At 38.5% G+C, this 27908-nt stretch overlaps 1 protein-coding gene across 1 annotated transcript in view; it reads right to left on the minus strand.

Annotated features, from left to right (window-relative positions):
- TRAPPC9 (trafficking protein particle complex subunit 9) overlaps positions 1-27908 on the minus strand; it is a 942595-nt gene that overhangs the window by 247402 nt on the left and 667285 nt on the right. The gene's annotated exons all lie outside the window — the stretch shown is intronic.

Raw genomic sequence — 27908 nt, forward strand, 5'->3', positions numbered from 1 at the left:
TTCTAATCAGTAGTGATTTAGAGCATGTTTTCATATGATTTTAGATAGCTTTAATTTCTTCATCTGAAAATTGCCTATTCATACCTTTTGACCATTTATCAAGTAAGAAATGACTTGTGCTTCTTTTCTAAACCTGATTTCTTCCAGGAACTCTTGTAGTCTTGCAGTCCTTTTGATCAGGTCAAATTTTTCTCTAAGGGTCTGCTCAGACTTACTGAGTTATGCTCTTCTTCTGTGTTTACTTCTTGGAGTTAATTCTATCCATAGCATGTCTTTATTGTGTTGGCTGCTGCTTCTGTTTACTTATACCTCCAGCTTCAGCTTCTGGATTTGGGTCTTTGTGTTTGGGCCAGACTTAACCTCTTCTTAATCTACTCTTAGAGAGTGTGGGCATATCCTACTTGTTCCTGGATGTGGTGGCTAAGCCTAGAACAGGGGTGGGGAATCTGTGGCCTCGAGGCCACATGTGGCCTTTTAGGTCCTCAAGTGTGGCCTTTTGACTGACTCCAAACTTCACAGAACAAATCCTTTTATTAAGGGGGATTTGTTCTGTGAAGTTTGGACTCAGTCAAAAGGCCACACTCAAGGACCTAGAGGGCCACATGTGGCCTTGAGGCTGCAGATTCCCTACCCTTAGCCTAGAACCTTCCCTATGCAAGAATTATTGAGTTTTAATTAATTCTGGTCTCTTAACTTTAGGGTTAGCCTTGACCCCTGACCTATTGTTCTTTGTATAGTTTCTAACCCAAAGTTGTCTCTGTCCCTTGCTGTGACTTTGCCAGACTCCAACCAGATGTCATTGATTATGCTGTTAGCAGGCCTAATGCAAGCATCCAAGTATTTTACTTCTAAGGTACTGTCCTGGCTCTTTCTCCTGCTCTGTTCCTTGTTGCCAGGGCACTAAACTAACCCTGTTAACTGGTGTGATTCAGTTGCAGGTTGCCTGGACTCTGGGTTGGAAATGGGCTCCCTAGGTGCTGGTGTGGTCCTATATAGCCATCAGCTGTCTGATCTCTGCATTGTTTGTGTCCTAGTCTGTCCCCATCTCAACCCCATCTCCTGCTGTAATCTAGTTGGGAACTGATCTTGCACTATTTTACCCCTGACTCATGCTCTATCTCTGAGATGTTGCGTGGGCTCTACACAGGGCACTGATTTGACCTTGCATCCTGCTGTGTCTCATGTGGGATTGTCTGGGTATGATGCTATTTGGGTGCTGGTCTGACTCAGTTCTCAACTGGGTGCTGGACTAATCACACTTCTTCCTAGAGCTCTGGAATAAGATCTCTGGGGTAAGTACCAGGCACTGGCTTGGCCCTGTATCCTTCTGTGGGTCTATGCTGCTTATAAATTATGCTTTCAGCCTACCCTACCTTGCCTCTGTTCAGAGCCCCCATGTGTTTCTGGCAACTTTCTTGTGCCCAGACTGAATGAGGACATTAGAGTTTCTCTGGTTTTATTTATCATTGTTGCTTTAGGTGCATTTTAAGTTTTGCTGGAGTATTTGTTGGGGATTGGGGTTCTTTGAGGTCCTAACATGTTACCATCTTAGAAGGCTAAATTAGCTAGAAGGAGATAGAGAAAGTAGACTGAGGAGGGGTTAGACAAGTAGGAAAACCAGGATATAGTAGTGCTGTAAAAATTTAGAGAGAAGAAGGTATCAAGCAGAAGAGGGTGGTTGACAGTGTCATCAGCTGCAGAGACATCAAGAAGGATGAGGATTTTTAAAAGACCATTAAATTTGCCAATTAAGAGATCACTGGTAAATTGTAAGAGAGTAGTTTCAATTGTTACAATTATATTTGCCAGTCCATGAAAGCTTGTCCATTTGTAAATATTTCATATTTTCATTTGCAAACAAAACAGTTCCTCTAAGTTGCTGTTCTCAGATTCATCTTTCTCTTTCAGTGACCCTTACTTAACTCCATAAAAGCTCAGGTGGTATGGAGAAAGGACCTAGTTTTAAGAAACAAATTTCCTCAGAGAAAAAAATCTTTCTTGACATTCATGGCTACATAACGTGTCTAGCAAAGAATTTCTTTTGGTGTAACCAATAAAACTAAATTATATGGACCAGACATCTAATAATTAATTTGGTATGATTTAGTCCAGTGAAAGCAAGCACTTGTCACCCTGCCTGATTGCGTGACCAGATGTGATTTGTTTATCACTTAAAACAGGGGGAAAAACAATGGCCACAGCTGCATAAGTTACCTTAGATGGTAGTCAGTTATGACTTTTTTTTTCAATCTTTAAATAAGCTAGTTCATTCACTTATAAAAATTAGAGGGTGAAAAGCTGAAAGGTCCCTTGCCAGCTTTAGCATTCTATGTTCTAAGGTACCTTGGAGACAATATGGTGTAGCAGATAGAAAATAGGACCTGATCCCAGGTCTCTTATTCACTAACAGTGTGATCATGAGCAGATCATTATTGCTTTCTGAAAAATGAGGATCATAATATTTGTACGGTGTAAACCTTAATGTGAAATAAAAAAGTGTGCTATATTGAGGCAGCTAGGTGGTACAGTGGATACAGCACCGGCCCTGGGGTCAGGAGGACCTGAGTTCAGATCTAACCTCAGACACTTGACACTAGCTGTGTGACCCTGGGCAAGTCACTTAACCCCATTGCCTAGCAAAAAACAAACAAGCAAAAAAGAAAAAAGTGTGCTATTATTATTACATGCCATTATTCCCACTCTAATATAATTTTCTAATGTACATCTTAGTTTTAACATTCTATGTTATAACATTCTATATTCTAAGTTCATTGTCAGTTCTTAAATTCTATGATCTAAGGTAATAAATAGTCTATGAACTTCTATCGACATTTTAACATTCCATGTTTTAAAGTCCAGCTCTAACATTCTGTGGTCTTTGTTCTAACATTATTTGTTCTATGTCCTAAGGCTCCTTCTAGCTCTAACATAACATTCTATCTTCTAATGCTAGCATTCTGAAAGTTATCTTTTTCTATAAAAATACAGTTTCTGTCAAGACCTGAGAATTCTTTTCCATGGCAAATCAATATGTAGAAATCCTTTAACTTGTATATCATTTTCAAGGGCTCAAAGCATAAGTAAGAGAAAGAAACCTCAGGACATAGAATATAAGAACAAAAAATGTTAAAGCTAAAGGAACCTTAGAACTGAGAGTGAGAGAGCAGGCAACACAGGATGTCTGAGTTAGAAGGAAGTTTACAAAATGCCAGAGTAAAACCCCTTTATGCTACAAATATGGAAAAAAATGTTTAATGCTAAAATTCTACTAAACTCAACTTATTCAACAATATATTTCATGGTCTAAAGGGAAAAATGATTTACTTAAGACTACTGTGATAGTTAATGACAGAGCTAAGAATAAAAATCTCTAGATCCTAGACCAGTATTCTTTCCACAAAGTACATCAGAATAGAAAAGATAATTTTTAAAATTGCTTTCACATATATTATCCCATCTAATCCATTCACCCAGGGTTGCTGCAATACTTCAGATGGACACATGACATACACAGAAGAGTGGCTGATTAGCATACTAGTGAATACCCACTCACAAGCACCTGCTTATTCCTTTGGTTTACAGTTTTTGTGTTGTCTCCAGCTTACCTCTTATAGCTGTCCAATAACTCTCAGGTTTCTTCACTTGTTCATCATCCTCCCTCTCCAAATTCTGCCTTGTATGTTTTAATCACATCCCTGTTCCCTCCTCAACCCCATGCCTTGATGGTCCAAATTAAGAGGGAAGGAAGAAGGGAAGGAGGGAAGGGGGGAAAGGGGGAAGGGGGGAAGGGGGAAAGAGGGGAAGAGGGGAAGGGGGAAGGGGGGAGGAGGGAGGAAGGGAGGAAGGAGGAAGGAAGGAAGGAAGGAAGGAAGGAAGGAAGGAAGGAAGGAAGGAAGGAAGGAAGGAAGGAAGGAAGGAAGGAAGGAAGGAAGGAAGGAAGGAAGGAAGGAAGGAAGGAAGGAAGGAAGGAGGGAAGGAAGGAAGAAGGAGGGAAGGAAGGAAGGAGGTCACACAGCTAGTAAGTGCCAAAGTTGAAATCAGGTCTTTCTTCTTGACTCCAGACCCAATACTCTAACTACTGTGCCACAGCCTTGGTAGCTCTGGCCTGGTTCTGGTTCTGCCCAGTAGGTACTTGAGGTGGCACAGTCAATAGAATGCTGCGCCTGGAGTCAGGAAGATGTGTTCAAATATGGCCTATAAAATTCTGATACCAGTAGCACCTACCTCCCATGGCTGTTGTGAAGAGCAAATGAGATAATATTTGTAAAGAATTTAGAAGAGTATCTGGCACATACAAGGTACTTAATAAAGCCTTTCTTCCTTCCTCCTCACCCCAAATGCTGAACATATAAGGGACATGCTTAGAGAAAGTTTTCTAACACTCAGTTTTGAGACTATGAAGATTCAGATGCTGCTTTTCCAGTCAAGTATATCCTGAGCAACAGGTAACATAGCCCAGGGCTGTGAATCAGTCACCCAGGTTCTCTTTTGTCTACAGAGAGGGGATTCTTCAAATTCATGAGAGTGAGAGTGGTTCTTGGATCAGAGGTCCTTATGTGGCCTCTCAGCACATTCCTTGAGAAAGAGGAACTTTCAAAGGCTTCCAGATCCTAAGGGTCTGTCTGGGGAAATGCTTCTATACACAATATTAATTCTAAGAAAGGGATAGTAAACTACTCAGGAGCTGTGAGACCAGAAACAATCACCTAGACCCCAATCCACACACCCCACCTCCCCAACAGGATCACTTTTCCGAAGTGAATTTGCAAAAAGAGACAGAATTCCTAGTTATGACTTAGCTAATGAGACTCTAGTCTATGGGTTCTACACCTTATATAAGCAACAGTATTGTCAACAACTGCTGATTTTCACACAAGTCTTAGTTCTTATCCTTACTTAGTCACACATTAACAGGTAAGGATAGGTATTATCATCCCAATCTTGCAGTTGAGAAAACTTTAAGAGTTTAAATGATTTGCTCAAAAACACAGAGCTTGTGACAATGTTAGGACTAAAACATAAATCTTCTGACTCCTAGTCCATTGAGGTATTTTCTCCAGAATACTCTAAATGGGCCAGTGGGCTTTAGCATCATTCATAGCATTATAGAATGTTACAGCTAGGGGAATTATCTTTACAATCATTTAGTCTCTCATCTCCCAATTTTTCAATAGAGGAGACAAACTCAGAGAGGGAAATGTACTTGTCTACAGTCAGACAAAGAGTCAGTGTCAGAGTCAGGATGAAAATATAGGCCATATGATAAGAGAATTTAAAGTTAGAATGGATCATAGTCATAATCTAGGTGAATCCTCCCATTTTACAGAGGAGAAAACTTTCAATGACATTCAGTGATTCAACAAATGCTTATAAAAATTTAATATCTGCAAGTCACTGGGCTAAATGCTGAGGTCACAAAAACTAAAAAAAAAATAAAAAAAGAAATATATTTTACAGGGAGAGTCATACGTACAGCAAGTAGCAGAAGCAGGATTCAAAACCAATTGGAGTTCTGTGACTCCAAACAAATACTACATAACACTGAGGCCCAGACAGGTGTGGTAACCTGTTCCAAGTTACACAAAAAATTAGCTACACAGTCAGGATTAGAATCTGGATGGAGGCCAAATCCCTGGTCAAAAGAGTTCTGAGATTTCCATATGACTAAAAAGGAAGTTAATGGCAGTACAAAAGTTGGAGTGCCATAACCTTTCCAATCCACCACTCTCCACCCCCATAATGGTTACTGCCCTGCAGCAGACTTTGTAAAGAGGATCTCTGGCTCCAGCTGCTTTTTGATCAATCACCTTTTACAAACAATTGATGCAGTCGTACTCAAGTCTGCGTGTCAATTATTAAACCATGATTTGCTCAACTCCCTGATGGGAGGGTGGAGAGGGGGTCTATCTCCTCCACAAACACACCTGGAAGACAATGAGATCTCCCAGGTTACCCAGAGTTACACTCTATGGCTACCCAAATAAATAAAGAAAGTAGAAGCAAAGGCTGCCAATCTGAGAACATCAAACTAATAGGCCAGGGAAGTGACTTGAGGGCAGCCAAATATTTATTTTGCCTGGCAATCAGGTGAGTTTACACTAGAGAAGGGTGAGGGTGGAGGGGATGCTGTAGACCTTCTGTTTGGATTCCCAAGCTTTCTATATTCCAACCCCACAGATGGGCTCCACAATAATATACAACAGATGATTGCCTTGCCCCCTTCTCTCCTGAAATGTTTCAGGAGATCTGCCAATCTTTTTTTTTTAAATTAATATTCCCTTAATATTGTTGCTCTTGTGATTTTGAATGTCCTAATGAACAAGTTAGTCAACAAGCACTTATTAAGCACTTCCTGGATCTTAGACCTGGACCCATTGAGATCAACCAGGACTGGGATAACATGCATCATGACTTGGAGCGAGAAGTATAAGGTGGGATAGGTGAATGTTTAAGAGTAGTCTATGCATGCATGTTGCCGCTCTGCCAATCATATGAAAATAGGAGACAGAATGTTAGAATACAATAAATCTTAAAAGTAATCTAGTCTAACCCGAGTTTTTCAAAGTTGGGAACTGAGGCCTAGAAACATGAAATCACTTTTTGTTGTTCAGTCATTTGAGTTGTATCCAACACTTTGTGACCCCATTTGGGATTTTCTTGGCAAAAATACTGGTGTACTTTGCCATTTCCTTCTTCGGCTCATTTTACAGACGAGGAAACTGAAGCAAACAGGATTACTTTCTTGATTCTTCTTCTTGCCTCAAGTGTCTCTGCACCCTATTTTATCCTCCCGGGAGCTGCCAAAGTGATTTTCCCAAAGCACAGGTTAGAACATGTTGACCCATCCCTTCCCCCTACCCCCACTCAACAAATTACAGTGGTTCCCTCTAAACTCTAGGTCAGATAAAATATAAGATACTTTTTGGCATTTAAAGCTTCTTACAATTCCTGTATCTTTACACATTATTTCCCTCCTCACACTCTGCAATCCAATCATATTAGCCCACTTGTAGTTCTGCATTCTCTTCCCACATCAGTCCATCTCCTGTTTCTATGCACTGGTTGTCCCAGTGCCTGGAAAGCACTCCTGCCTCACCTCTTGGAATGCCTAGTTTCTTTTAAGACTCAGCTCAAGGGTCACCTTCTATACGAAGTTACTCCTAATCACACAGCTGCTACCTTGTTTTCATTTTGAATACACAACATAAATACTTAAATATGTTCATGTTGTCTTTCTCGTTAGAATGTAAGTTCCTTGGGGTTTACTTTTGTTTCGATGTCACCAGCATTTTAGAACACAAAGTAAGCACTTAATAGCTGCCAATTAATCAGTTCTTTCCATTTCACAAATAGCTGGTTTCCCAAGTGTGAGCACTGCCAGAGTTGGTAGGTATGCTACACACTTTTTTTTGTTAATAAATGCCTCCTTCATCTAGCTAGATACAGATCACTGAAGATTTCACTGGAGGGGATGAAGGAAAAGAGCTGGAATTGCCAGATCATGTTGAAAATGAAAACTAAATAAATAAATAGATAAATAATTAAACAAAGCAAAAAACCCAAAATGAAACCCTACCACTCAATGAAGCACTGGAGTAGTAAGAGGAAGAGTAAGAGCAGCAATAAGAGGAAGTCAAAATAGCACAGAAATAAGAATAATAATCCCTGATATTTCTACGTGTCAGGGCTACGGGACTTGTGCACTTTGGGTCCCTTCTAATGAGCTGCTTGCTCTTTCCCTCATTTCAATATGTGTCAGCATCTTACCTGGACAGGAAGAGGAAGTAAATCTTAGAGAATATTAGAGTTATAAAGGCCCAATCCCCTTATTTTACACAAGAGAAATATAGGCCTAGAGAGGTGAAGCTACTTGCCCATGAACACTCAGCTAGGAAGAACTAAAATACGAATTATGATTTGACTCCAAGTCTAGTATTCGTTCCATTATACAACACTGCCTCTCTGGTCAGTCTTCTTGACTCCTTAGACTCGTAGGATTCCTGAGCTGGAAGGGTCCTTTCAGATCAGCATTTTTTTTAAAAAAAGTTTTATTAATGCTTTCTGTTTTTCCATCATATTTTGGAGTACACCTTTCCTCCCACTGCCCCATACCTGTGAGGCTTCCTTGGTAACAGGAAAAAAAGAGCCTGTCAAAATAACTATGATGAATTCTTTCTGACAAGGTATGAAATATAACCCATATTTCTGAATGAAAACCCATGAAAATATGAAAATCTATATTTCTCGGCCTCTTTAGATCATGTAATAAGTCAGTCAATAAACATTTATGAACCATCTACAATGTGCCAGGCACTGTGCTAAGTGCTGGGGACACAAAAAGAGGCATAAGATAGTCTCTTCTCTCAAGGAGCTCACAGCCTAATGAGCGAGACAATATGTAAACATATACAAAACAAGCTATAAATAGGATATATAGGAAAGAATTAACAGGGAATGAAGAGGGGCTGGGAAAGACTAGACATGTGGGTGAGTGACAGTAAGAAGTTGAGGATGACACTTCCTTGTGAGTCTGAGGGACTAGGAGGATGGTGCTGCCACTGACAAGAATAAGGAAGTTGAGGGGGAGTCTTCTGGGGAAAAGATAATGAGTTGCACTTTTGATGTGTTGAGTTTTAAAATGTCTACTAGATATCTAGTTCAAGAAGTCTGAAAGGCAGCTAGAGAGCAAGATTGGAGGTCAGCAGAGATAGGTAGGATAACAATAATTGTAAAGTACTTAGCACAGTTCTTGACACATAGTAAGCATTATATAAGGTAGATTTATATAAGGTAGATTTAAGAATCATTAGCTTAGAGATGATAATTAAATCCATGGGACCTGATGGGATCACTAAGCAAACAGAATCCTATAGACACCTATAGTTTGAGTGTGATCTGGATGAAGATCCAGCAAAGGTGTGGTCAGATAGGTAGGATGAGAAATAGGGGATAGTGGTGTCCCAAAAACCTAGAGAGAGTAACCATAAAATAATACCTAACGTTTATATAGCATTTACTATGTGCTAAGAGATTTGTAATTACCTCATCTGTCGTCACAACAACCCTAAGAGGCAGTAGGTGCTATTATTATCTCCATGTCCCAGATGAGGAAACTGAGACAAACTGAGGTGAAGTGACTTGCCTAAGGTCACATAGCTAGTCATTGTGTGAGACTGTATTTGAATTCAGGTCTTCCTGACTCCAGGCCTAGCACTCTTATCACTTCACCACCTAGCTTTGCCTCAAGGAGGAGAGTGATCAACAGTGTCAAAAGCTTGCAAAGGGATTGAAGAGAATGAGAACTGAGAAAAGGCCACCAGATTTAGCAATTGAGAGATTGCTGGCAACTTTGGAGTTTTGATGGAATCGTTAGGTCAGAAGCCAGATATGTTAAGAAGAGAGGCAGAGGAGAGACAATGGAAGCATTTAGTGGAGAAGGCTGATTCAAGGAGTTTGGCCACAAAGGGTGGGGATTGGAAGGAGCAAGTGGAGTTTTCCAAGGATGTAGGGAGACATGTTTGTAGGCAGCAGCGAAGCAGCCAATACAGAGAATGAAGATAAGGGACAGAGTGAGGGTGACAGAGAGGCAATCTATTGGAGGAGACAGGATGAAATGGGCTCACTTTTGCAGGTAGCCTCAACTTCTAGTCTCATTTTTTTTTCTTTTAGAGAAGTTGAAATTGAGACCCAAAGAGCTGAAGGGACTTAAAAGCCAGAACAACATAGCAGAAAGCACAACGGACAGAGCACTGCAAGACTTAAGTAAAAATCCACTTTGACACTGAGTAGAACTCTGCGACAAAGTCACTTTAGCTCTGGGAGCCCCCCTTTCCTAATCTGTAAAATCAGGATAATAATACTTACACTATGTTCCTCACAAGGTTGTTGTGTGAAAAAACACTTTTAGGTTTTAGAGTGCTACAAAAATGTGAGCTATTATTGTTCAAGGTCACAGAGTTAACTGAAAGAATAAAAATCTGAATACTTTGAAAGTCCTGACTTTGATACTTAGTTGCTATATGACCTTAGGCAATACCTCAGTTTCCCTATCTATAAAATGGGCAGATGAATCCCTTCCTTGCTTAGTTATCAAATTTTTTGTGAAGGTTGAAGGAGAACATATATCCAAATGCTTGGTGAACTATAAAGCTCTACTAAGATATATGACTATTATTACAACTACTAGATAATAGCGTTGTACTGAGAAATCAGCGAGCGAGACCCAGACATAATTTAAAATGTGGATTTATTAGTGCACGGCTGCCAGGGGTATGCACATCCAAATCAAGCAGCCGCGATCAGAGGTCAAGCTAGGGTTTATATGGAAAAGAGTATGGGAAAGAAATGCTAGGAACACTGATGAGGTAATCCAAAGGTGCAGGTGTCTTTAGGGGCTATGGATGGGAAAGTACAGGGAGTATACCGGACAGGGAGGGGGATGGATCTTTGGAGTCTGGCAGGAGGAAGAGTTCTTGGGCTGGTCAAGGACATGCCTCTCCCTCTGTCTTGGTGAGAGAATGCTCTGCAACAAAGGAAAGCTTTCTCACAACTAAGGAATTGGGAGGCTCCCAGAGACATGATCTGAGGGCTGGGCCTGAGCAGCCAGATAAGGGTCGTGCTGAGGCCTATGCATGAATAACTGCTAGGCACAGTGTCCTTGGGCTGGGGAGTGGTTGTCAGAGACAGTGTTTCTGAGACTAGGGAGACATTTGGGGCACAAGTACAAGCACAAGCACCTGAGCACCCCATCATTACAGGTCAGATCACACAAACCAGACCAGGTGTCCTGGTCTCTGGTGTAAACATAATTATCTAAAGCAATTATATTGCAAGCTTTCTTATCCATTTGCGTTGGAGGTACTGGCTATGCTGAGCTATGCGAGAGTACATTTCACCATTGTTTAAGATTTAGGAGGAAAGAGGTCTGGGGAAGATTAAGCACCAACTTTTGCTTTCCATGGCTTAAAGGGCCCTACTACCTAAATGGCAAAATAATGTTCTGCATTACAATAGCAGTGTCAGAAACAGAACTCAAGTCTCCTGATTCCCGTCTAGGGCTCTCCCTACTACGAAGAACAGTAGCCCTCACATTTTAATACCTGTAGCAAAATGACTTGTGATATTACATCTTTTCCTTGTACCATATTACTATTAGAAGTATAACTAATTTTGTTTTAATCTAGGACAAAAATAGTTGTGGCTAGAGTTGGGTGGTGGTGGTGGTGATGGTTTAGAAATGAAATTGGAAGATAATGGCATGAACAAAGGACATTCTCATTTCAGGTGCAGTCAGGTCAAGACAGGGGTGTCCCCTCCCCACATTCTTCAATTCTTTTATCACCTGATTATCTGACTCTATCACTTTCTCCTAACACTCACCTTTCCTCTCAGCCATAAAAATTACAGCTTGATTATCACAGACAACCAACAGCAGGACAATAACTTTGTATTTATTTTATATATTTGTATACATGTTGTTTCTCTTTGATACAATGTTTAAGTTCCTTCAGAACAGGGATCGTATTATTTTTGTTTTTGTATCCTCAGCACCTAGTGCTTGGCACACAGTGGGTGATTAATAAATGCTTTTCCCTAGATTGATATTCAGCAGTTAACATAGTGTTTGGCACATAGTAGGTGCTTAGTAAAGGTTTATTGAATTGAACTGATACCATCAAGCCCCAATGTCAAACACCGGCTTATTGTAAAGAGTAAGAAAAATCAACGATGATGTAGCCCTTCCATGACCAGAGCTGGGGCCCAGCTGCAATTGCTACATTGCTAGAGCCTCTCCTTGCCATGAAACAGAACCTGATGGAGCTGATTACTAGAAAAGGTGATTATCAATTAACAAGCATTTACAAAACACCAACTATGTGCCAGGCCTTATAGTGGGTGCTGAGGATACAAGGTCAAAGCATGAAACAACATCCACTTCTAGACATCAAGACTGATGTGACTGTCCAAGTGGGGGCCCAAGGTAAGAATATCAAAAATACTTCATTTCTTCATAATTACTGAGCACAGAGACACCAGGCTTCTAATCCCAAAGACTCTACAATAACTAGAGTCTCAGAAACCAGAGGCCTTGTCACATTTAACCCTATGGCCTCCCTCGGATAACAGGCCCAATTAGAATCCAAGGCCTTCGTCTTATCACCACTCATGCTTTGCCAAAACCCACTACTGACTCCTCACCTTCACCTGCATTCTCTACTCCCAACTGTATTCTTCCAAATATTATTGAATGAAATCACTCGGTCATGAGACTAAGACCACTATACTATAATGTTATTTAACATCAATTGGACCTTCACTGCTGCACTGTAATCTTTTTATTTTTCCCTAAATGACTCTACCACTCCTTATAGCAGCTTTTCCAAACCTCCAATATTACCCTGCCTTGTCTCTTTTAGGAAAGGACCTTGCCATGTACTTTACCAAGAAAACTGGGAATAGTTGTTGTGAACTCCTTCCATTTTTACCATAGAACCCCTTTAGATCATCTCCTATTTTTCTCACCTGCTTGTATTGCTAAAATATTGGTATTAAAAATTGATGATTTATCCTAATCCTTTATTCTAATTCTCCTTCTCTGCTTCAGTTTCTGACAAAGAAGTGACCATCCATTCTTTCAACTGTGGCCATTTTCTCTACTCATATCCTTGGCCTCACTTTCTGGTTATTCTTGCCACCTCTCAGATCTTTGAAATCTGGCTTCTGACATCACTCAGCTGAAATTCTTCTCTCTAATCTCTTCAATGCCAGATCCAATGCCCTTCCTCAGTCCTCTTACTTCTTGGTGGCTCTACAGCTTTTGATGTTGTTGGCTAATGACTCTTCCTGAATATTCTCTTCCCTCTGCTTTCATGAAACTTTTGTCTCATGGTTTTTCTTCCTATCCCTTTGTTGGATCATCACTGGTGTCCTTCCCCTAAGTTTCATTTTCTTAAAGACTCTATCTTGAGCTCTCTTCTTTTGATAATCTTCCCTAGGTAATCTCTTCAGTTCTTGTGAATTCAAGCTTCATTTGTAAGCACTTGACTCACAAATCTACCTGTGTAGCCCTAATTTTTCTCTTGAGCTCAGTTCCACATCACCAACCACCTGCTGGGCTTCTCAACTATAATATCTTCTAAGCATTTCAAACAAAAAATGTCCAAAATGAAATTCATTACCCTTCCCTCAAAACTTTTGCTCCTTTAAACTTCCCTTATTTTTTGAGGGCACCACCATTCTTCCAGTAACCCATGACCTCAAAGTATTCCTTGAGTCTTCCCTCTCCCTCCTCTTCCAGATCCAATTAACTGGCAATTCTTGTTGATCTACTTTCACACCATCTTTCACATCTATCCCCTTCTCTACATTCATCCAGCCACTATCCCAAGTTGGACTCTCATAACCTCTCATACAGAATATTACACTAGCCTTCTTGCTAGACTCATGGTTTGTAGCCTCTCCCTGAATAATTTTAATTTAAACCTAGGTCTTCTGATTCCAAGTCTAGTGAAAATAGTAGGGTAGGATAATGGCGGAGAGTGAATCAGATTTGGAATCAGAGTGCTTAAAGTTTGAATACTGGTTCTGCCGCTTACTCTCTGGGTCCTCTCCTGCTTCGAAACCTATAAACTTTCCACTATACTCTGCTGTCTTCTTTAATCAAATTCATTTTTCAGTTTCCCTCTTTAGTAGAGTAAAATAAATATTCCTCATTGTTGTAATAATTCAGAGAAACATTTTAAAAGGTTTAACATCAAGAATACACATATCCTTAGAAATGCATACTAAAATGACTAATGGTGAATCATGTTCAAAATCAAAGAGACAATGCCACCTACAAAAAGTTGCCATGTAAGTTTCCTTGATAAATATGAATTAATGATCCTCATTATAACACCTGAGGGATACTGATGAAATGCCTTTTAAAAAAACTGTACAGCCAATAATCAGGGACAATATTTGCAATGATGGTGATGACAACAATGACGGCAGCCTGGGATCTTATGGATGGAAGGGGATCTTAGAAATCATCTACTGAAGAGAACATGTGGTTCACAGGTGATGCAAAGATTTTAGGGGTGTCTGTATACTTTAAAAAACCTTTTCTTGGACAGCTAGGTGGCAGGAGATAGAGCATTGGGCCTGGGTCAGGAAGAGCTGAATTCAAACCTGGCTTCAGACATTTGCTAGCTGTGTGAACCTAGACAAGTCACTTAAGCTATTTGCCAGAGTTTCCTCATCTATAAAATATGCTGGAGAAGAGAGTGGCAAATCACTCCAGTATCTTCACTAAGAAGACCTCAAATGGAGTCACAAAGAGTTGGACAGGATGAAACGACTGAACAGCAAAGCTGTGAGGTTGGCTAATTGCTTGGGGACTTCTACTTGGGACTGCTGCAGTCAGTATACTGATGAATGATGGACATCAGGAAGCCTACAGGTGTTTTTAAACAAAACAAAACAACAACAAAAACTTTTTTTTCTTTTTGACGGCATTTCGATATAATTGCTTTCCTTTGCAATCTTGTGTGTTTTATTTTATGTGTTTAAAAACATTATTCTGCAAAGGGGGCCCACAGGCTTCACCAAAATATAAGAGGGGTTCATTATACAAAAAGGTCAAAAACCTGCAATCTAGTGTAATCCCCTCATTTTACAGACCCCATGTAATTGGGGCCTCAAAGGATTAAGTGACTTTGACCAGGGTAACATAACTATTACATATCACAGCACAGCTGGAAAGAGAATAATCCCAGATGGTCTGATCCTGAATAAGATGAACCTTTCCCTGTCTAATTTACCTGATGGCTCTTTGTGGCATATAAAAATCCTAGGTTCTTGAAAGCTACTCCAGGTAAAGACACACTCCAGCAAGACCTACTCAACTAGAAAGGGTCAGAGTATGACCTTATGATGGTTATTGTTCCTCCAACCAGACTAAGTTCAGAGAGGTTCATTACTAAAACTTGGCTACCTGGTGATAGTTTTTATTTTTATTAGCTACAGGAATTCAGAAAACATTATTAACATAAAATGGGCTGCAATTTCTGTCAGCATAAGGCAGACACACTGATGCAACCACAGATAATAAAGCACTTAAATATTAATAGCTGCCTGCACACTTTGTGATTGCATAGTATTTGTTATTTATCATGTCACTTTCATGATCCTGTGAGGTATGCTCTGTATTACCAATATCTTTGTTTTACTGATGAGGGAGAAGGCTAGAGACGTGAACTGATTTGTCCAAGATCACACAGCTAAGTGTGATTGATTTGGATCTCACATCCAGGACTCTGATCCCATAGCCAGTAAAAAACAAATTCACTGAACACCCCCTGCAATTAAAATAATAAAGCTGATGGATTTTCTTGCTTTCTCTCTGATGTGGATTTTCAGACATAATTTTCAGGCATTAAAAAAGGCAATCCATTCTTCAGAGAGCTAATTGTTGATCCTGTCTAAAGACTATTTCCACTGTGTGTGTCCCTACAACAGAATGCTCTGTAATTATCACAATTGTGATGGGAAATCATTATGCACCAAATATATAATACAGTATCTCATTTTATAAACTGAATAGGAGACTACAATAAAATACAGTAAATGACATCCCTGTCCCAGCTTTTCCTTCCCAGAAACAATGAGGTTTTGCAAGCAAATTACTCTCCTCTCCCTCCCCCCACCAAAAAAAGAGAAACACTTAAAGCATGATTTTTAGGTTAAAATAATATTGAAAATTATATAAAATTATCTAGTCATTATTACAAATAAAAAAAATTTCCCTGCATATCTTGCATATCCCAGGTATTCAACAAACACTATTGATAGAATCATGAAATCTCAGAATGACAGAACTTTATATTTGCTAAATCAAACATGTAGAAAATAGAGGTAGGATTCAACTGGGCCCCCAGACTCCAAAGTCAATGCTGTTCTGCATACACCATGAGGCCTCACAGACCACATCCTCTGTCTCCTACTAGAACTTGGATCCCCGAGGGGAGGGACTATCTTATTTTGCTTTGTGCTTTCCACAGTGCTAAGCAAGGGCCCTTCCATATAGTTGGCAATGAGCACATCTGTTAAATTGATTAAAAATTCATATTTCTAAAGCACTTTAAAACTTAAAAAAGGCACTTTAAGACATTTGTCTCAAAACAATCTTTTGAGGTGGGAAGCATATTATGATGCTTTTTTGAGAAATAAATGAGCTGTAGCTTAAAGAGGTTTAATAACTTGTTCAGGGTAGCAGAGGTGGTAAGTATCAGAGCTGGGATTTAAAGTGAGGTCCAGGGCTTTTCCCTTTACACAATGTTGCCTTTTGGTGGATAGGCTTCTGAAGGACAAATGAACATTTGACTGAAGCAACATAAAAATCACCAGTGCCCGTACCCCACATCGTCCTTCTCTCTTCTGAAACCGGAGTACCTGACTGCCATGTGGGTTAGTGACAGCTGATGCTAGGGATTGAGTCTAATGAACCATACAAGCCAAGTGACTACAACCCTAAAGCTACATCTTGTCAGTGGTATTTCCTTTGGATAGAATGAGTAGGAAGAGAAAGAGACAGAAGATATCTAGATGTGCCATGTGACTAATGGCAGCCACTGACTACTGTTTTGGCTATTGTGCCTGAGGAACTCTCAGCTAGCAACAAAAATACGTCTCATGCCAGCTCTGCAATAAGGTACCAGACTGTTCTGCATGAGAGTACAAGGAGAAGCTGATACTTCCATGACTCTTGCCTGCCCATGAGAAAGTGAGGCAATTAATCCACCTCCTTGTCCTTTCCTATTTCTATCTTACTTGCAGAGAAGCCCCTCAGATGGGTCTCAAACATAAAATTCCATCACTTGATCTTTCCCATGGCAAGGGGATTGGGAAAATACTTCAGAACTGTCCTGGTACTCCAATATCTCAAGAAGGAACGCTGGGTGCAGTTTGAGGATATTATTGGGTATGAGGAACGGTGTTCATTGCAATTTTATTATGTTTAATAAATCAAGTGGCTACAGAAAATTGACTAATTGTAAGCTCCTGCTAGAATGTGTAATCCTTTTGTGAGTGCGATTTGTTTCACTTATTATATTTGAATCTCCAATGCCTAGCACAGTATAGGCATTCAATAAATGCTTGGTAATTGATAGATATTTGGTCAGACTGAGAGAAGAAATTCCAGACACAGGGCCAGAACAGAGTCACATGTTTAATTACAATTTTCAAAAAATCCTGAGTAACATTGCATTTTCATCTCCTACTGTATATTTTTAATCTGGAGGGTTTCTATCTTGCCTAGTACTTGGCAGTAGAGATGGAATCAGAAACTTGAGCAAATATGTTGGAGGGAATCTTCTGCTCAGTGTCAGACAAATATGTTTGGGACCACTGAGCTAGTAGCTTGACTACACTGCCACCTTGACCGTCCATCCCATTCCACCTGGAATATTCTGTTCCCTTGTTGGTTAGTTGATAGTAAAATGATATCCCATCTTTCTTCGGGCTAAGAAAAGGCAAAATATGAGCTGAAGTGGGCTGCTAGGGCACCTGCTACCTTAAGTGTCACCTGGCATATCCACCAAGTTCACACACAGCCTTTTCTATGGTTACGTGATATATGAAAGTAGGAGCTAAGTCCATCTAGGAAAGTAAGAGATCTGCAATTAGATGAGACTTCCCAGGCACTTCTAAATTCAAGAGGAATTAATATACCCTATTTCTAGCAAAAAACTGATTTATGAGAGGTTCTTATAATGCATCCCATCTTTCAGATTTCAAGAATCTCAGTGATCATAATGTCCAGGCTTAGACACGAATGTCTTTTACAACACATCTGACGAGTGATCATTCAGCCCCTGTGTGAAGATTCTTGCGAAGGGAAATTTGACCCAAACTATTGCATGTTTGGATAGATCTAACTGTTAAGAAGTTTTTTTTCCCCTGAGTTTGAATAGAAATCTCTTTGCAACTTGCACCTCTTGCTCCTACTTCTCCTCATTTTTGTCCAAGAAAAACAAGATAAATCTTTTTCACACGACAATCCTTCAAGTACTTGACAGGTACTATGTCATTCTTAAATCTTAACTAACCAATTCCTCCAAATGATGCTTATAAGAGGCATGATAACTCCAAGGGAGTGCTAGAGTTCAATCTTAAAGGAACTGAGAAGGGAATGGATTCCAGGCATGAAGAACAACCAGTGAGGAGGTATGGAGATGGGAGACAGAGCTTTATGTATGTGAAACAGGAAGTAGGCCAGTATGGCTGGATCCCAGAGTAAAAAGATGAGAAAGGCAGGGAGCGGCTAGATTATGAAAAAAGATAAAAACCATACAGAAAAGATTATACTTGAAGCAGTAAATAATAGGGAACCACTAGAGTTTACTGCATAGGAGGATGACATGGTTAGACCCACATCTTAGGAAAATCACTTGTATGGTGTATGGACACTGGATTGGAGTGAAGAGATGCTTGAGGTAGGGAGACCAATTAAAAGGCTATTGCAACAGAGATAATGAGGGCCTGAACTAAATTGGTGGCTATGTGAATAGTAAGAAATATGAGCTGTTTTGTGGATTTCGAAATGAAGATTCATTAACTGATTGAATATACAGGGAGAGTGAAAAGTCAAGGAGTCTACTTTCTTACCTTACAAAGTTACTTTTATGACTCAATGAAATACTACAAGCGAATATGCTCTTTAACTGAACAGGTGACAGGGACAGGGACATTTCACCAAGTTTAGCCCATTTTCTTCAACTTACAGTCTTAGAGAGCTACCTAAGGTAAAGAGAAGTTGAGGGATTTTCCCAGAGTTACAGAGCTAGCATGTAGCTAGTCAAAGGTAAGACCTGACTGCAGTTCTTCCTGGTTCCACAGCCATCTCTACATTCCCTATGTAACACTGCCTTTTCTTAACTGAATAATACTATATAAATATAAGGAATTCTTATCATCACTGTGATAAAAAGAAGCCATATAATCTTTCACAATTTTCAGTATCTTTAAAAAGGGTATGTTTCATTTAGGGATGGATTTTCTTAAATCTTTGCTTTCTTAAAAAAGTCAGTGTCATAAGCAGAAGCCTAAAAAATATACAGTATACTAGAATACAGAACGTAACATTTTGTGTCTGGAAGGGACATTTAATACAACCCCTTCAGACTACAGAAGGAGAAGCCAAGGCCCAAAGAGTTGAAGCAATTTCCACAAAGTCTCTCTCTTTCTCACACACACACACAGCATGAAGGTGTCCTAAACTTTACTCTTGAAAGGGACCATTCAGTGCCCAGGAACACATCATATTTTTGTGGATTTTTTTCAGCCTTAAGGTAACTGTTTAATGGAACATCCTGAGAAAAATTTCAATTTATCAAAAATAGTCAAAAATTTTCAAGGAATTTGTCTGGAAAGTTAAAAATCAGTTCCATGGTCTCTTTCAATGGAACGACAGCTGCTATCTTTGACATTTTATCCCTGTGTTACATTTAAGGCCACAGATTTTCATTGTGCGTTTGGGACCTTGGAGACAGAGTGCTCTGATCATTTTGTATCGGAGTATTATTTCTGCTAGTGCTACCCTGAAGCTGGCTTGTTAGCACTTAGAATTAAAATGACCTCTTCTGCCAAATTCCATTTACGAAATAAGAAGCTACCCCAGGAAGAACTGCTAGCATTTGTTACATGTCTGGGAAATATTTCCTAAACTGGAGACCAAATAGCCCAATCTAAATTCTGATATTACAAGTTGGCTTACACACAGTAGGTGTTCTATAAATAAGAATAAGACTCTTGTTGCTAGTAATAACAATATTTAAAATTTACATATTTCCTACCCAGCTGTACTCCTTTTGACTTTTCCATCATGCTTCTAGGAATCTCATCATAGTGAAATCTCATTATCCTGCAAGATCAAATAACTATTGGTACTCACATCTCATGAGTATTCATTGTCCCTCTGACTGAAGGGCAGAGATGAGCTCCCAATACTCTATTTTAGGAGGGGGTCCAGGCCAACCATCTTTTCATTTTCCATCTAGCTTCGCTCCTTTGGACTTCTCCATTGTGTGTACCATCCCTCTCAGCTTCTTTTTATGGATTGTCTTTCCCCATTAAATTGTAAGCTCCTTAAGGGCAAGGACCATCTTTCTTTTTCATATTTGTATTCCCAGCACTTAGCACAGTACATGCCATACAGTAGGTGCTTAATAAATGTTTATTGACTTATATTTTATAATTTACAAAACTTCTCATATATAATTACATTTGTTTTTCAAAATAATACCATGAGACAGTCATTATAAAGATTATAGTCTCTTTTTTTACATTTTATAATGTATATTATATTATATATTATGTTATAATTACATGTTTTATGTATTTTTCTATTTATATTTTTATATACTATATTATGTATTTTACATATAAGGAAACAAACTAGAGGGGCAAAATGGTTTGTTGAAAGTCAAATAGCTAGCTTATATATTGTGAAAGCTGGACTCAAACCCATGACTATGAACTTACTCCAAGAATATGTGGAAAAGGAATCTGATTTGTGCTCCTTAACCCAAAGGGTAAAATAAGGAGCAATAGGAAGAACACTGAGCCTCCTAATCTCATGGGAACTTTCTACAGTAACATTAAAATGTCATTTGGAATCAATACTTACAAAATTCTAGATATACATTCATATATATGTGTATATGACAGAACAGAAACTAAAGGAGTTGAGCTAGAATCTTGAGGACAAACTAAAGTAGTGGATAATTCTTCTTTAGCCAAGTTTTCATAAATAAAAAATTTATCCATCCAGCATAAAGTTTTCAAGAAGAAAGCTCTAGTTATATATGTTAAGAGACTACAGAATCTTAAGGTCAAAGCTATATGTGAAAAAGTCACAAGCAACTGGCAACCATGCAATATCATTCTTAACACATACTTTTGGCAGCATAAATGATAAATAATGGATTTAAAATGTACCCCAAAAGATGAACATTTCCTCATCAGAAAGGAGGAAGATAATTGTTTTTGGAGCATACACCAAACAAACTAAAATTTTGCAGAAATGGCTTTGGAACAAACTGACCTCTCTCCAAACTCACTGGTTTTGTCTAATGTAACCAAAAGTGATTTATCTCTGGACACAACCTATGAAATGGTTAAGACTCAAGAGTGGAATTAAATTATCCTCCATTAGAGACAAGGACATGAACTCAACCTAACAATTTGTTGATAAGGAAATGTCAAATAAATGACTCATCTATGCTGATTCTGATTTATTTAAAGGTATTTCTGATTTATTTAAGGGAATGAGGTTATCCTTAAAGAGACTGGTATTAGTAACCATGCACATAATGTAATCAAATGATGGAAAATTAGCTCATTTCTGCAGGTTGCAAAAATTTAATATCTATTAAAAAGTTTGAAAGATATGATTAGGTGGCTACAATTATATACCAGAAGATCATTCTCCTTTATAAACTAACATATGACAAATCCCCATATAACAAGTTCAATCCCAAATTGTCCTTCAGAGTTCAGCAAATAATATATTGGAAGTACAGTTTTATCACAGATAAAACTATTGCTCATGACCACTCAGATCTAACACTGATCAATAAAAATTCAAGAACATTTTAATAGATGACACCATACCAAATATTCATTATATCCAAACTACATTCAATGAAAAACATTAAAAGTATAGAGACTTTGTGAAAGAAACTGAAATCAAGAAGGAACAAGACACTGTATATGTCATCCCCACCATCCTGTCTGCTACTAGAGCTCTTCCAAAGGTGATTTGGGGAATCTACAAAACACAGGGTTTACAACTTGATATTCTTATTATAATATTTTTATCTCAGTTACCAAAAAAGTAGTCATTTTATTTACCTGTGAAACACTTTACAGAAAAATAAATATAAACTAACAGGACAGTGAGTTGTTCTCAGATTATTTATATTTGAACCCTATAAAAAGATGAGAAGAGGAAAAAAAAGATGAGAAGAATGAAATAACAGAACTAATACTAATAATAAATTGTGTCAATGGGCCTTATTGGAAGAGTATTCATAATTGCTTTAAACTAAAATAATCTTAAATACTAAACAGCTTTTTTTTAAACTTCTATTGCAAACATGCTAATACCTAGTACTTTGCAGAATTTAAAAAATATTAGACTGATGCCATAATTTTTCAAGTTTGACTTATTTTATTCCACAGTTCATAAGATTTAGACCTGGAAAAAATTATAGTAATCATCTATTCCAACCACCAATTTTACACAGATGTAGGCTAAGTCCAGAATAGAGAAGTGACTTGCCCAAAGTTACACAGCTAGTAGGAAGCCATAGACAATTAAGCCCCAATATATTAACTCCAAAGTCAGGGCCCTTGTCAAAATATCATTTTGTTTTTGTGAGGAATGCAATTTCAGAATGTTTTTAAATGAAACAAACAACAGAACCTCCCAGACCAGGGATCTGGAGTTCTCTCTCCCCCAAAGTGGCCTCTGCTTTGGGCTTACATGGGCCAGATTCAGTCCTGAGGAAGACTGACGTCTAAACAAAGTGGTGAGGCTCTTTCTTATCATCTTTGGCTTTTCAGATCTTTACTTTACTCTTTATATAAGAATAAAGATCTCTTTGCTAGTTGCAAATCACTTAGAACTTAGAAGATTTGGTTCCTGTCTAGGTCTTCCTCAAAAGGGTACAAGATATAAAATGTAGGTCAGATTCAGGATGGCTTTGTATTTCCTCCACACAAAAGAAAATGATTAAAATCCAGACAGTGCATAAACAAGTCCTGACAAAGAATTAAAACTTAATATGGTTTCCTACAACTTTTATTATACCTATGTATATATGTATATATACATACACATATACATTGATACTTAAAACATCAGAACAGGAAACATTTTATGGGAATGCTAAACATCCATTTCACCTTTCCATCAGCCCTGCACCTTCTACTCCTTCAAAGTCCATGTCTTGTGGCAAGCCAAAGTCCACCTGGTGGTGGCTGTTTTCTTTAGAAAAGGTAGAGCTGCAGAAATCTCCTGCTTCTAGTTAGTTCTGCCTGAAGTCCAGGCTCAGACTTGCCTAGGCACACCATGCACTCAATGCCATGTTTCAGCAACTGCTTCTCCATCTTCATACAAAGTCCAAAACAGCAGCTTTATATATAGAAAAAGGGAGTATCAAAGGGCAGAATAACATCTTTTAAAGACTAATGAGTGGGTCTCTCTTCCTGGATCAGTTGTACTCTTAGACAAAGAGTGCCTTGTTCATGGTATAGGGGGTGGTGAGATCGAAGAAAGAAGCACATCAAGTCACGTACTTCCTTTAGGCAGGGGGCTGAAACCCCTCATGAGCACAAAGTACGTGCTCCAATGAGAGTGCTTCTATTACAGCGATAATGTTGGCAAAATGGGGGTTAAGAAGTACACTTTGAGTAAAGTAGGAGTCAAGAGAGACAGGAAATAAGAGATATGCCCAAATATAAAAACAAAGATTAAGAGTAGAGTCTATTAGGGAAAGTACATGTTATATATGTGTGTGTATATATGTAATTGTGTATGTATATATTTACATCTCTGTATAAATATATCCATGCTTAATTGTAGCTTTCTAGGGGGGTGAGGAGAAGGGGGGGGAAAGAACAAAATTAAAAGTGTACAGCAGAGAACAAAAGAAAACTTATAAAAGAAGCAAAAGATGGTTCTCAACACAATGCATATTATTATGTAGGCTTTTTTGAAATGGAAATTTATTGCTATATATTTTGAATCCTCTTTTACATTCTGCTGTGCAATGATATCTTTTCCTTTTCTTATTTGATATTTAAGTTTTAATATTTAAGTTTATGTTTCCTTTTCATTTCTTACCATGTATTTAAATTTTAGTATTTAAATCTAAAATAAAATGTGAAAAAAGAAAAAAAAAGAATTACACTTTTGTGATTTCTGTGGGCACTTCAACCCTGAGGGCAACCTTGAAGTCAGCCTGTTGGCAATAATCACCATCAAGATCATCATCATCATCATCATCATCATCATTATTATTATTACTTATTATACAAGTCCTATTTCTTTCCCCTACTGCGTCTGTGATCTTGAGTAAACTATTTTACTTCTATGAGGCTCAGTGTTGTCTTCTGGAAAATGGACCTAATTATTATATTTGTATAATATTTCATCGGGGTAGGATAGTATAATAAAAGGAGTGCTAGACTTAGAGTCAGATGACATGGGTTCAAATCCTGGACTGTATTTATTAACTAGCTCTATAATTTGGGGCAACTCATGAATCTTCTCTGGTTACTCATTTCCTCATAATACTTTGCATTGCTTTCAAAGGGATTTCACATTTTTCTTATATCCGATTCTCAAAAAAAACCCAACTCCAACTTGGTAAAAAGGCAGTTCTTCTGATTGCCAGAGCAATACCTTTCCTACTATGTCTTGTTGTCTCTGAACTTGACTGTCACACTAAGAATGCTCTGAGGCTTTGGGTTAGACTAGATGACTCCAAGATCCCTTCTAATACTGACCATTAATGAATCCTTAATGACTTGTGGCAGGTCATTAAAGGATGGCTTAATGGAACAGGGATAATTCCATTCAGAAGAAGAGAGCCTGAAAGCACATCTGCTTACACTTCAGCCTGACTCTTTGGTGCTATCTCAGAACATGTACTTATTTTTTAAAAAATTAATTTATTTATTTTTAGTTTTCAACATTCACTTCCATAAACTTTTGAGTTTTAAATTTTCTCTCCACCCCTCCCCAACACAGCATGCAATCTGATATAGGCTCTACATATACATTCCTATTAAACATATTTTCACATTAGTCATGTTGTAAAGAAGAATTAGAACCAATGGGAGGAACCACAAGAAAGAAGAAACAAAACAAAACTGAAGAAAAAAAAAGAGCAAATAGTATGCTTCAATCTGCACTCAAACGCCATAGTTCTTCTTCTAGATGCGGATACCATTTTCCATCGTAAGATTTTTGGAGATGTCTTAGATCCTTGCATTGCTGAGAAGGGCTAAGTCTATCAAAGTTAGTCATAGCACAGTGTGGCTATTACTGTGTACAATGTTCTCCTGGTCCTGCTCCCTTCACTCAGCATCAGGCCATACAAGTCTTTCCAGGTTTTTCTGAAGTCTGCTTGCTCATCATTTTTTATAGCACAATAGTATTCCGTTATATTCATATATCACAACTTGTTCAGTCATTCCCCAATTGATGGGCGTCCCTTCAATTTCCAATTCTTTGCCACCACAAAAAGAGCTGTTATAAATATTTTTGTACATGTGGGTCTTTTCCCATTTATATGATCTCTTTGGGATATAGCCCTAGAAGTGCTATTGCTGTGTCAAAGGGCATGCACGTTTTTATACTCCTTTGGGCATAGTTCCAAGTTGCTCTCCAAAATGGTTGGATCAGTCAGAACATGTATTTCATGCTTAGATCTCATCCATTATTTTCATTTAAGTCCTCAGAAAAGATGGTGGTTGGGGAACCACATCTGAGCACACACTTATCACATACTGCCTACCTCTAATTATTTGTATATATATACATGAGAACAGCTTGCATTTCTATAGTGCCTTAACTTTAGAAAGAATTTTCTTGACAACAATTAAGTTGTATTATTACCCCCATTTTATAGATGAGCAACGAGAGAGAATTAAGTCCATGTAGTTTTCAGAGGAAGAAATTAAAGCTATCTATAGTCATACAAAAAAAATGCTCTAAATCACTATTGATTAGAGAAATGCAAATCAAAACAACTCTGAGGTACCACATCATACCTATCAGATTAGCTAACATGATGAAAGAGGAGAGGGAAATGCTAAATGTTGGAGGAGATGTGGAAAAAATGGAACACTAATGCATTGTTGGTGGAGTTGTGAACTGATCCAGCCATTCTGGAGAGCAATTTGGAAATATGCACAAAGGGCTATAAAATTGTGCATACCTTTTGACCCACCAATACCTCTTCTAGGTCTCTATCCCAAAAAGATCATGAAAATATGAAAAGGACCACATGTACAAAAATATTCATAGCAGCTCTTTATGTAGTGGCAAAGAATTAAACTGAGGGGATGCCCATCAATTGGGGAATGGCTGAACAAGTTGTGCTATATGAATGTAATAGAATACTATCATGTTATAATAAATGATGAACAAGCAGACTTCAGAAAAACCTTGAAAGACTTATATGAACTGATGCTGAGGAAATGAGCAGAACAGGAGAACACTGTACATAGTAACAGCCACATTGTGTGATGACTGACTTTGACAGACTTAGCTCTTCTCAGCAATGTAGGGATCTAAGACAACTCCAAAAGACTCATGATGGAAAATGCTATCCACATCCAGGAAAAGAACTATGGAGTTTGAATGCAGATGGAATCATACTATTTGCTCTCCTTTTTTTTGCTGTTGTTGTTTTGTTTTATTTTTTCTTTCTCATGGTTCCTTCCATTACTTCTAATTCTTCTATACATCATGACTAATGTGAAAATATGCTTTAAGTAAAGCTTGCATCAGATTACATGCCATCTTGGGGAGAGGAGGAGAAGGACGGGGAGAAAATTTAAAACTCAAAATCTTATAGAACTGAATGTTGAAAACTAAAATTAAATTATTAAAAAAAAAAAGAAATTAGGTCCATAGCAATAGAATTTCCTTATTTCCTCTATTGTGACTGAAGCAATCTTGACAAGCTCAAGGTCATGCCATTGAGGTTTTCTTGGTATACCAGCATGGTTTGCCATTTCTTTCTCCAGTGGATTAGGCAAACAGATTAAGTGACTTGTTCAGGGTCACACAGCTAGTAAGTACCTGAAGTCAAATTTGAACTCGGGTCTTCCAGACTCCAGACCCCATGCTCTATCCACTTACATAGGGGCATAGTAATACCTCCCACTTCACAAAGTTGTGAGAATCACGTGTGATGTTCAACGCACATCCCTTTGCAAACTTTAAAGCATTCTACCTGATGATGTTGTTGTGCACAATATGCCCCACTGTGAGAGAATGTAAGCTCCCTGGGGGCAAGGCCTTGTTGTTTTTATCTTTGTATCCCTAGCACCTTCCACATAATAAGTATTAATCAATGCTTTTTTATTGAATGCTTGACTTCCTGGAAGAACTGACACCTGAGCTGTGTCTTAAAATATAGACAAGGCCAGACCCCTGAGGACTGCCCCCGCTCCCAATGAGGCCATTTACCTTGAGAGAATATGCCCTTCCTTCCTAACCCCATTGAATTGCCTGATTTTCTTTCAAAGGCTGACATGTTTTGAAGTTGGAGTTTCACCACAGAGCATCAGGTTTGGTGGCAGTTGCTGCTCGTGTAGGTTGTAGCTAAGAAGGCTTGCTAATGAAGAGCTCATCAGCCTTGACGAGAGTCTATTTATAGTAAGACCATTAGGGCATGCAGCTGTTCTTTGCCACATTCCATCATGAAGCTCCCAGTTTCTGTCAGCAGCAAATGATATTTTTAGCTGCAACGTTCAAACTGAGGTAGAAAAGGTTACAGAGTGAGCTGGGGATAAGTATAGTATTGTACTGTTTTGTCTGCCCTCCTGTCTTCCACTGCACCCCCAACCTCAGTATCACTGCTTTTCTGCAGGAAAAATAAAATCTTAGAACCGGAAGGGACCTCCGACGTAACATCTATCTGAAACAGGAATTACTTTTACAGAATCCACAGTAATTATCATCTAGTTTCTGCTCTTTAACAGAGAGCTCTTTACCTCCCAAAGTATCCCTTTTTACTCTTGGACTGCTCTGATTTTTAGAAGTTCTTTCTTCTACTGAGTCAAAATGTTCTTCTGTGTAACATCCTCTCACTGGTTTTCATTCTGCCCTCTAAGGCCAAGCAGAG

This window comes from Phascolarctos cinereus, unplaced genomic scaffold (assembly GCF_003287225.1).
Source record: "Phascolarctos cinereus isolate Bilbo 61053 unplaced genomic scaffold, phaCin_HiC Scaffold_4;HRSCAF=312, whole genome shotgun sequence".
Lineage (NCBI taxonomy): Eukaryota > Metazoa > Chordata > Mammalia > Diprotodontia > Phascolarctidae > Phascolarctos > Phascolarctos cinereus.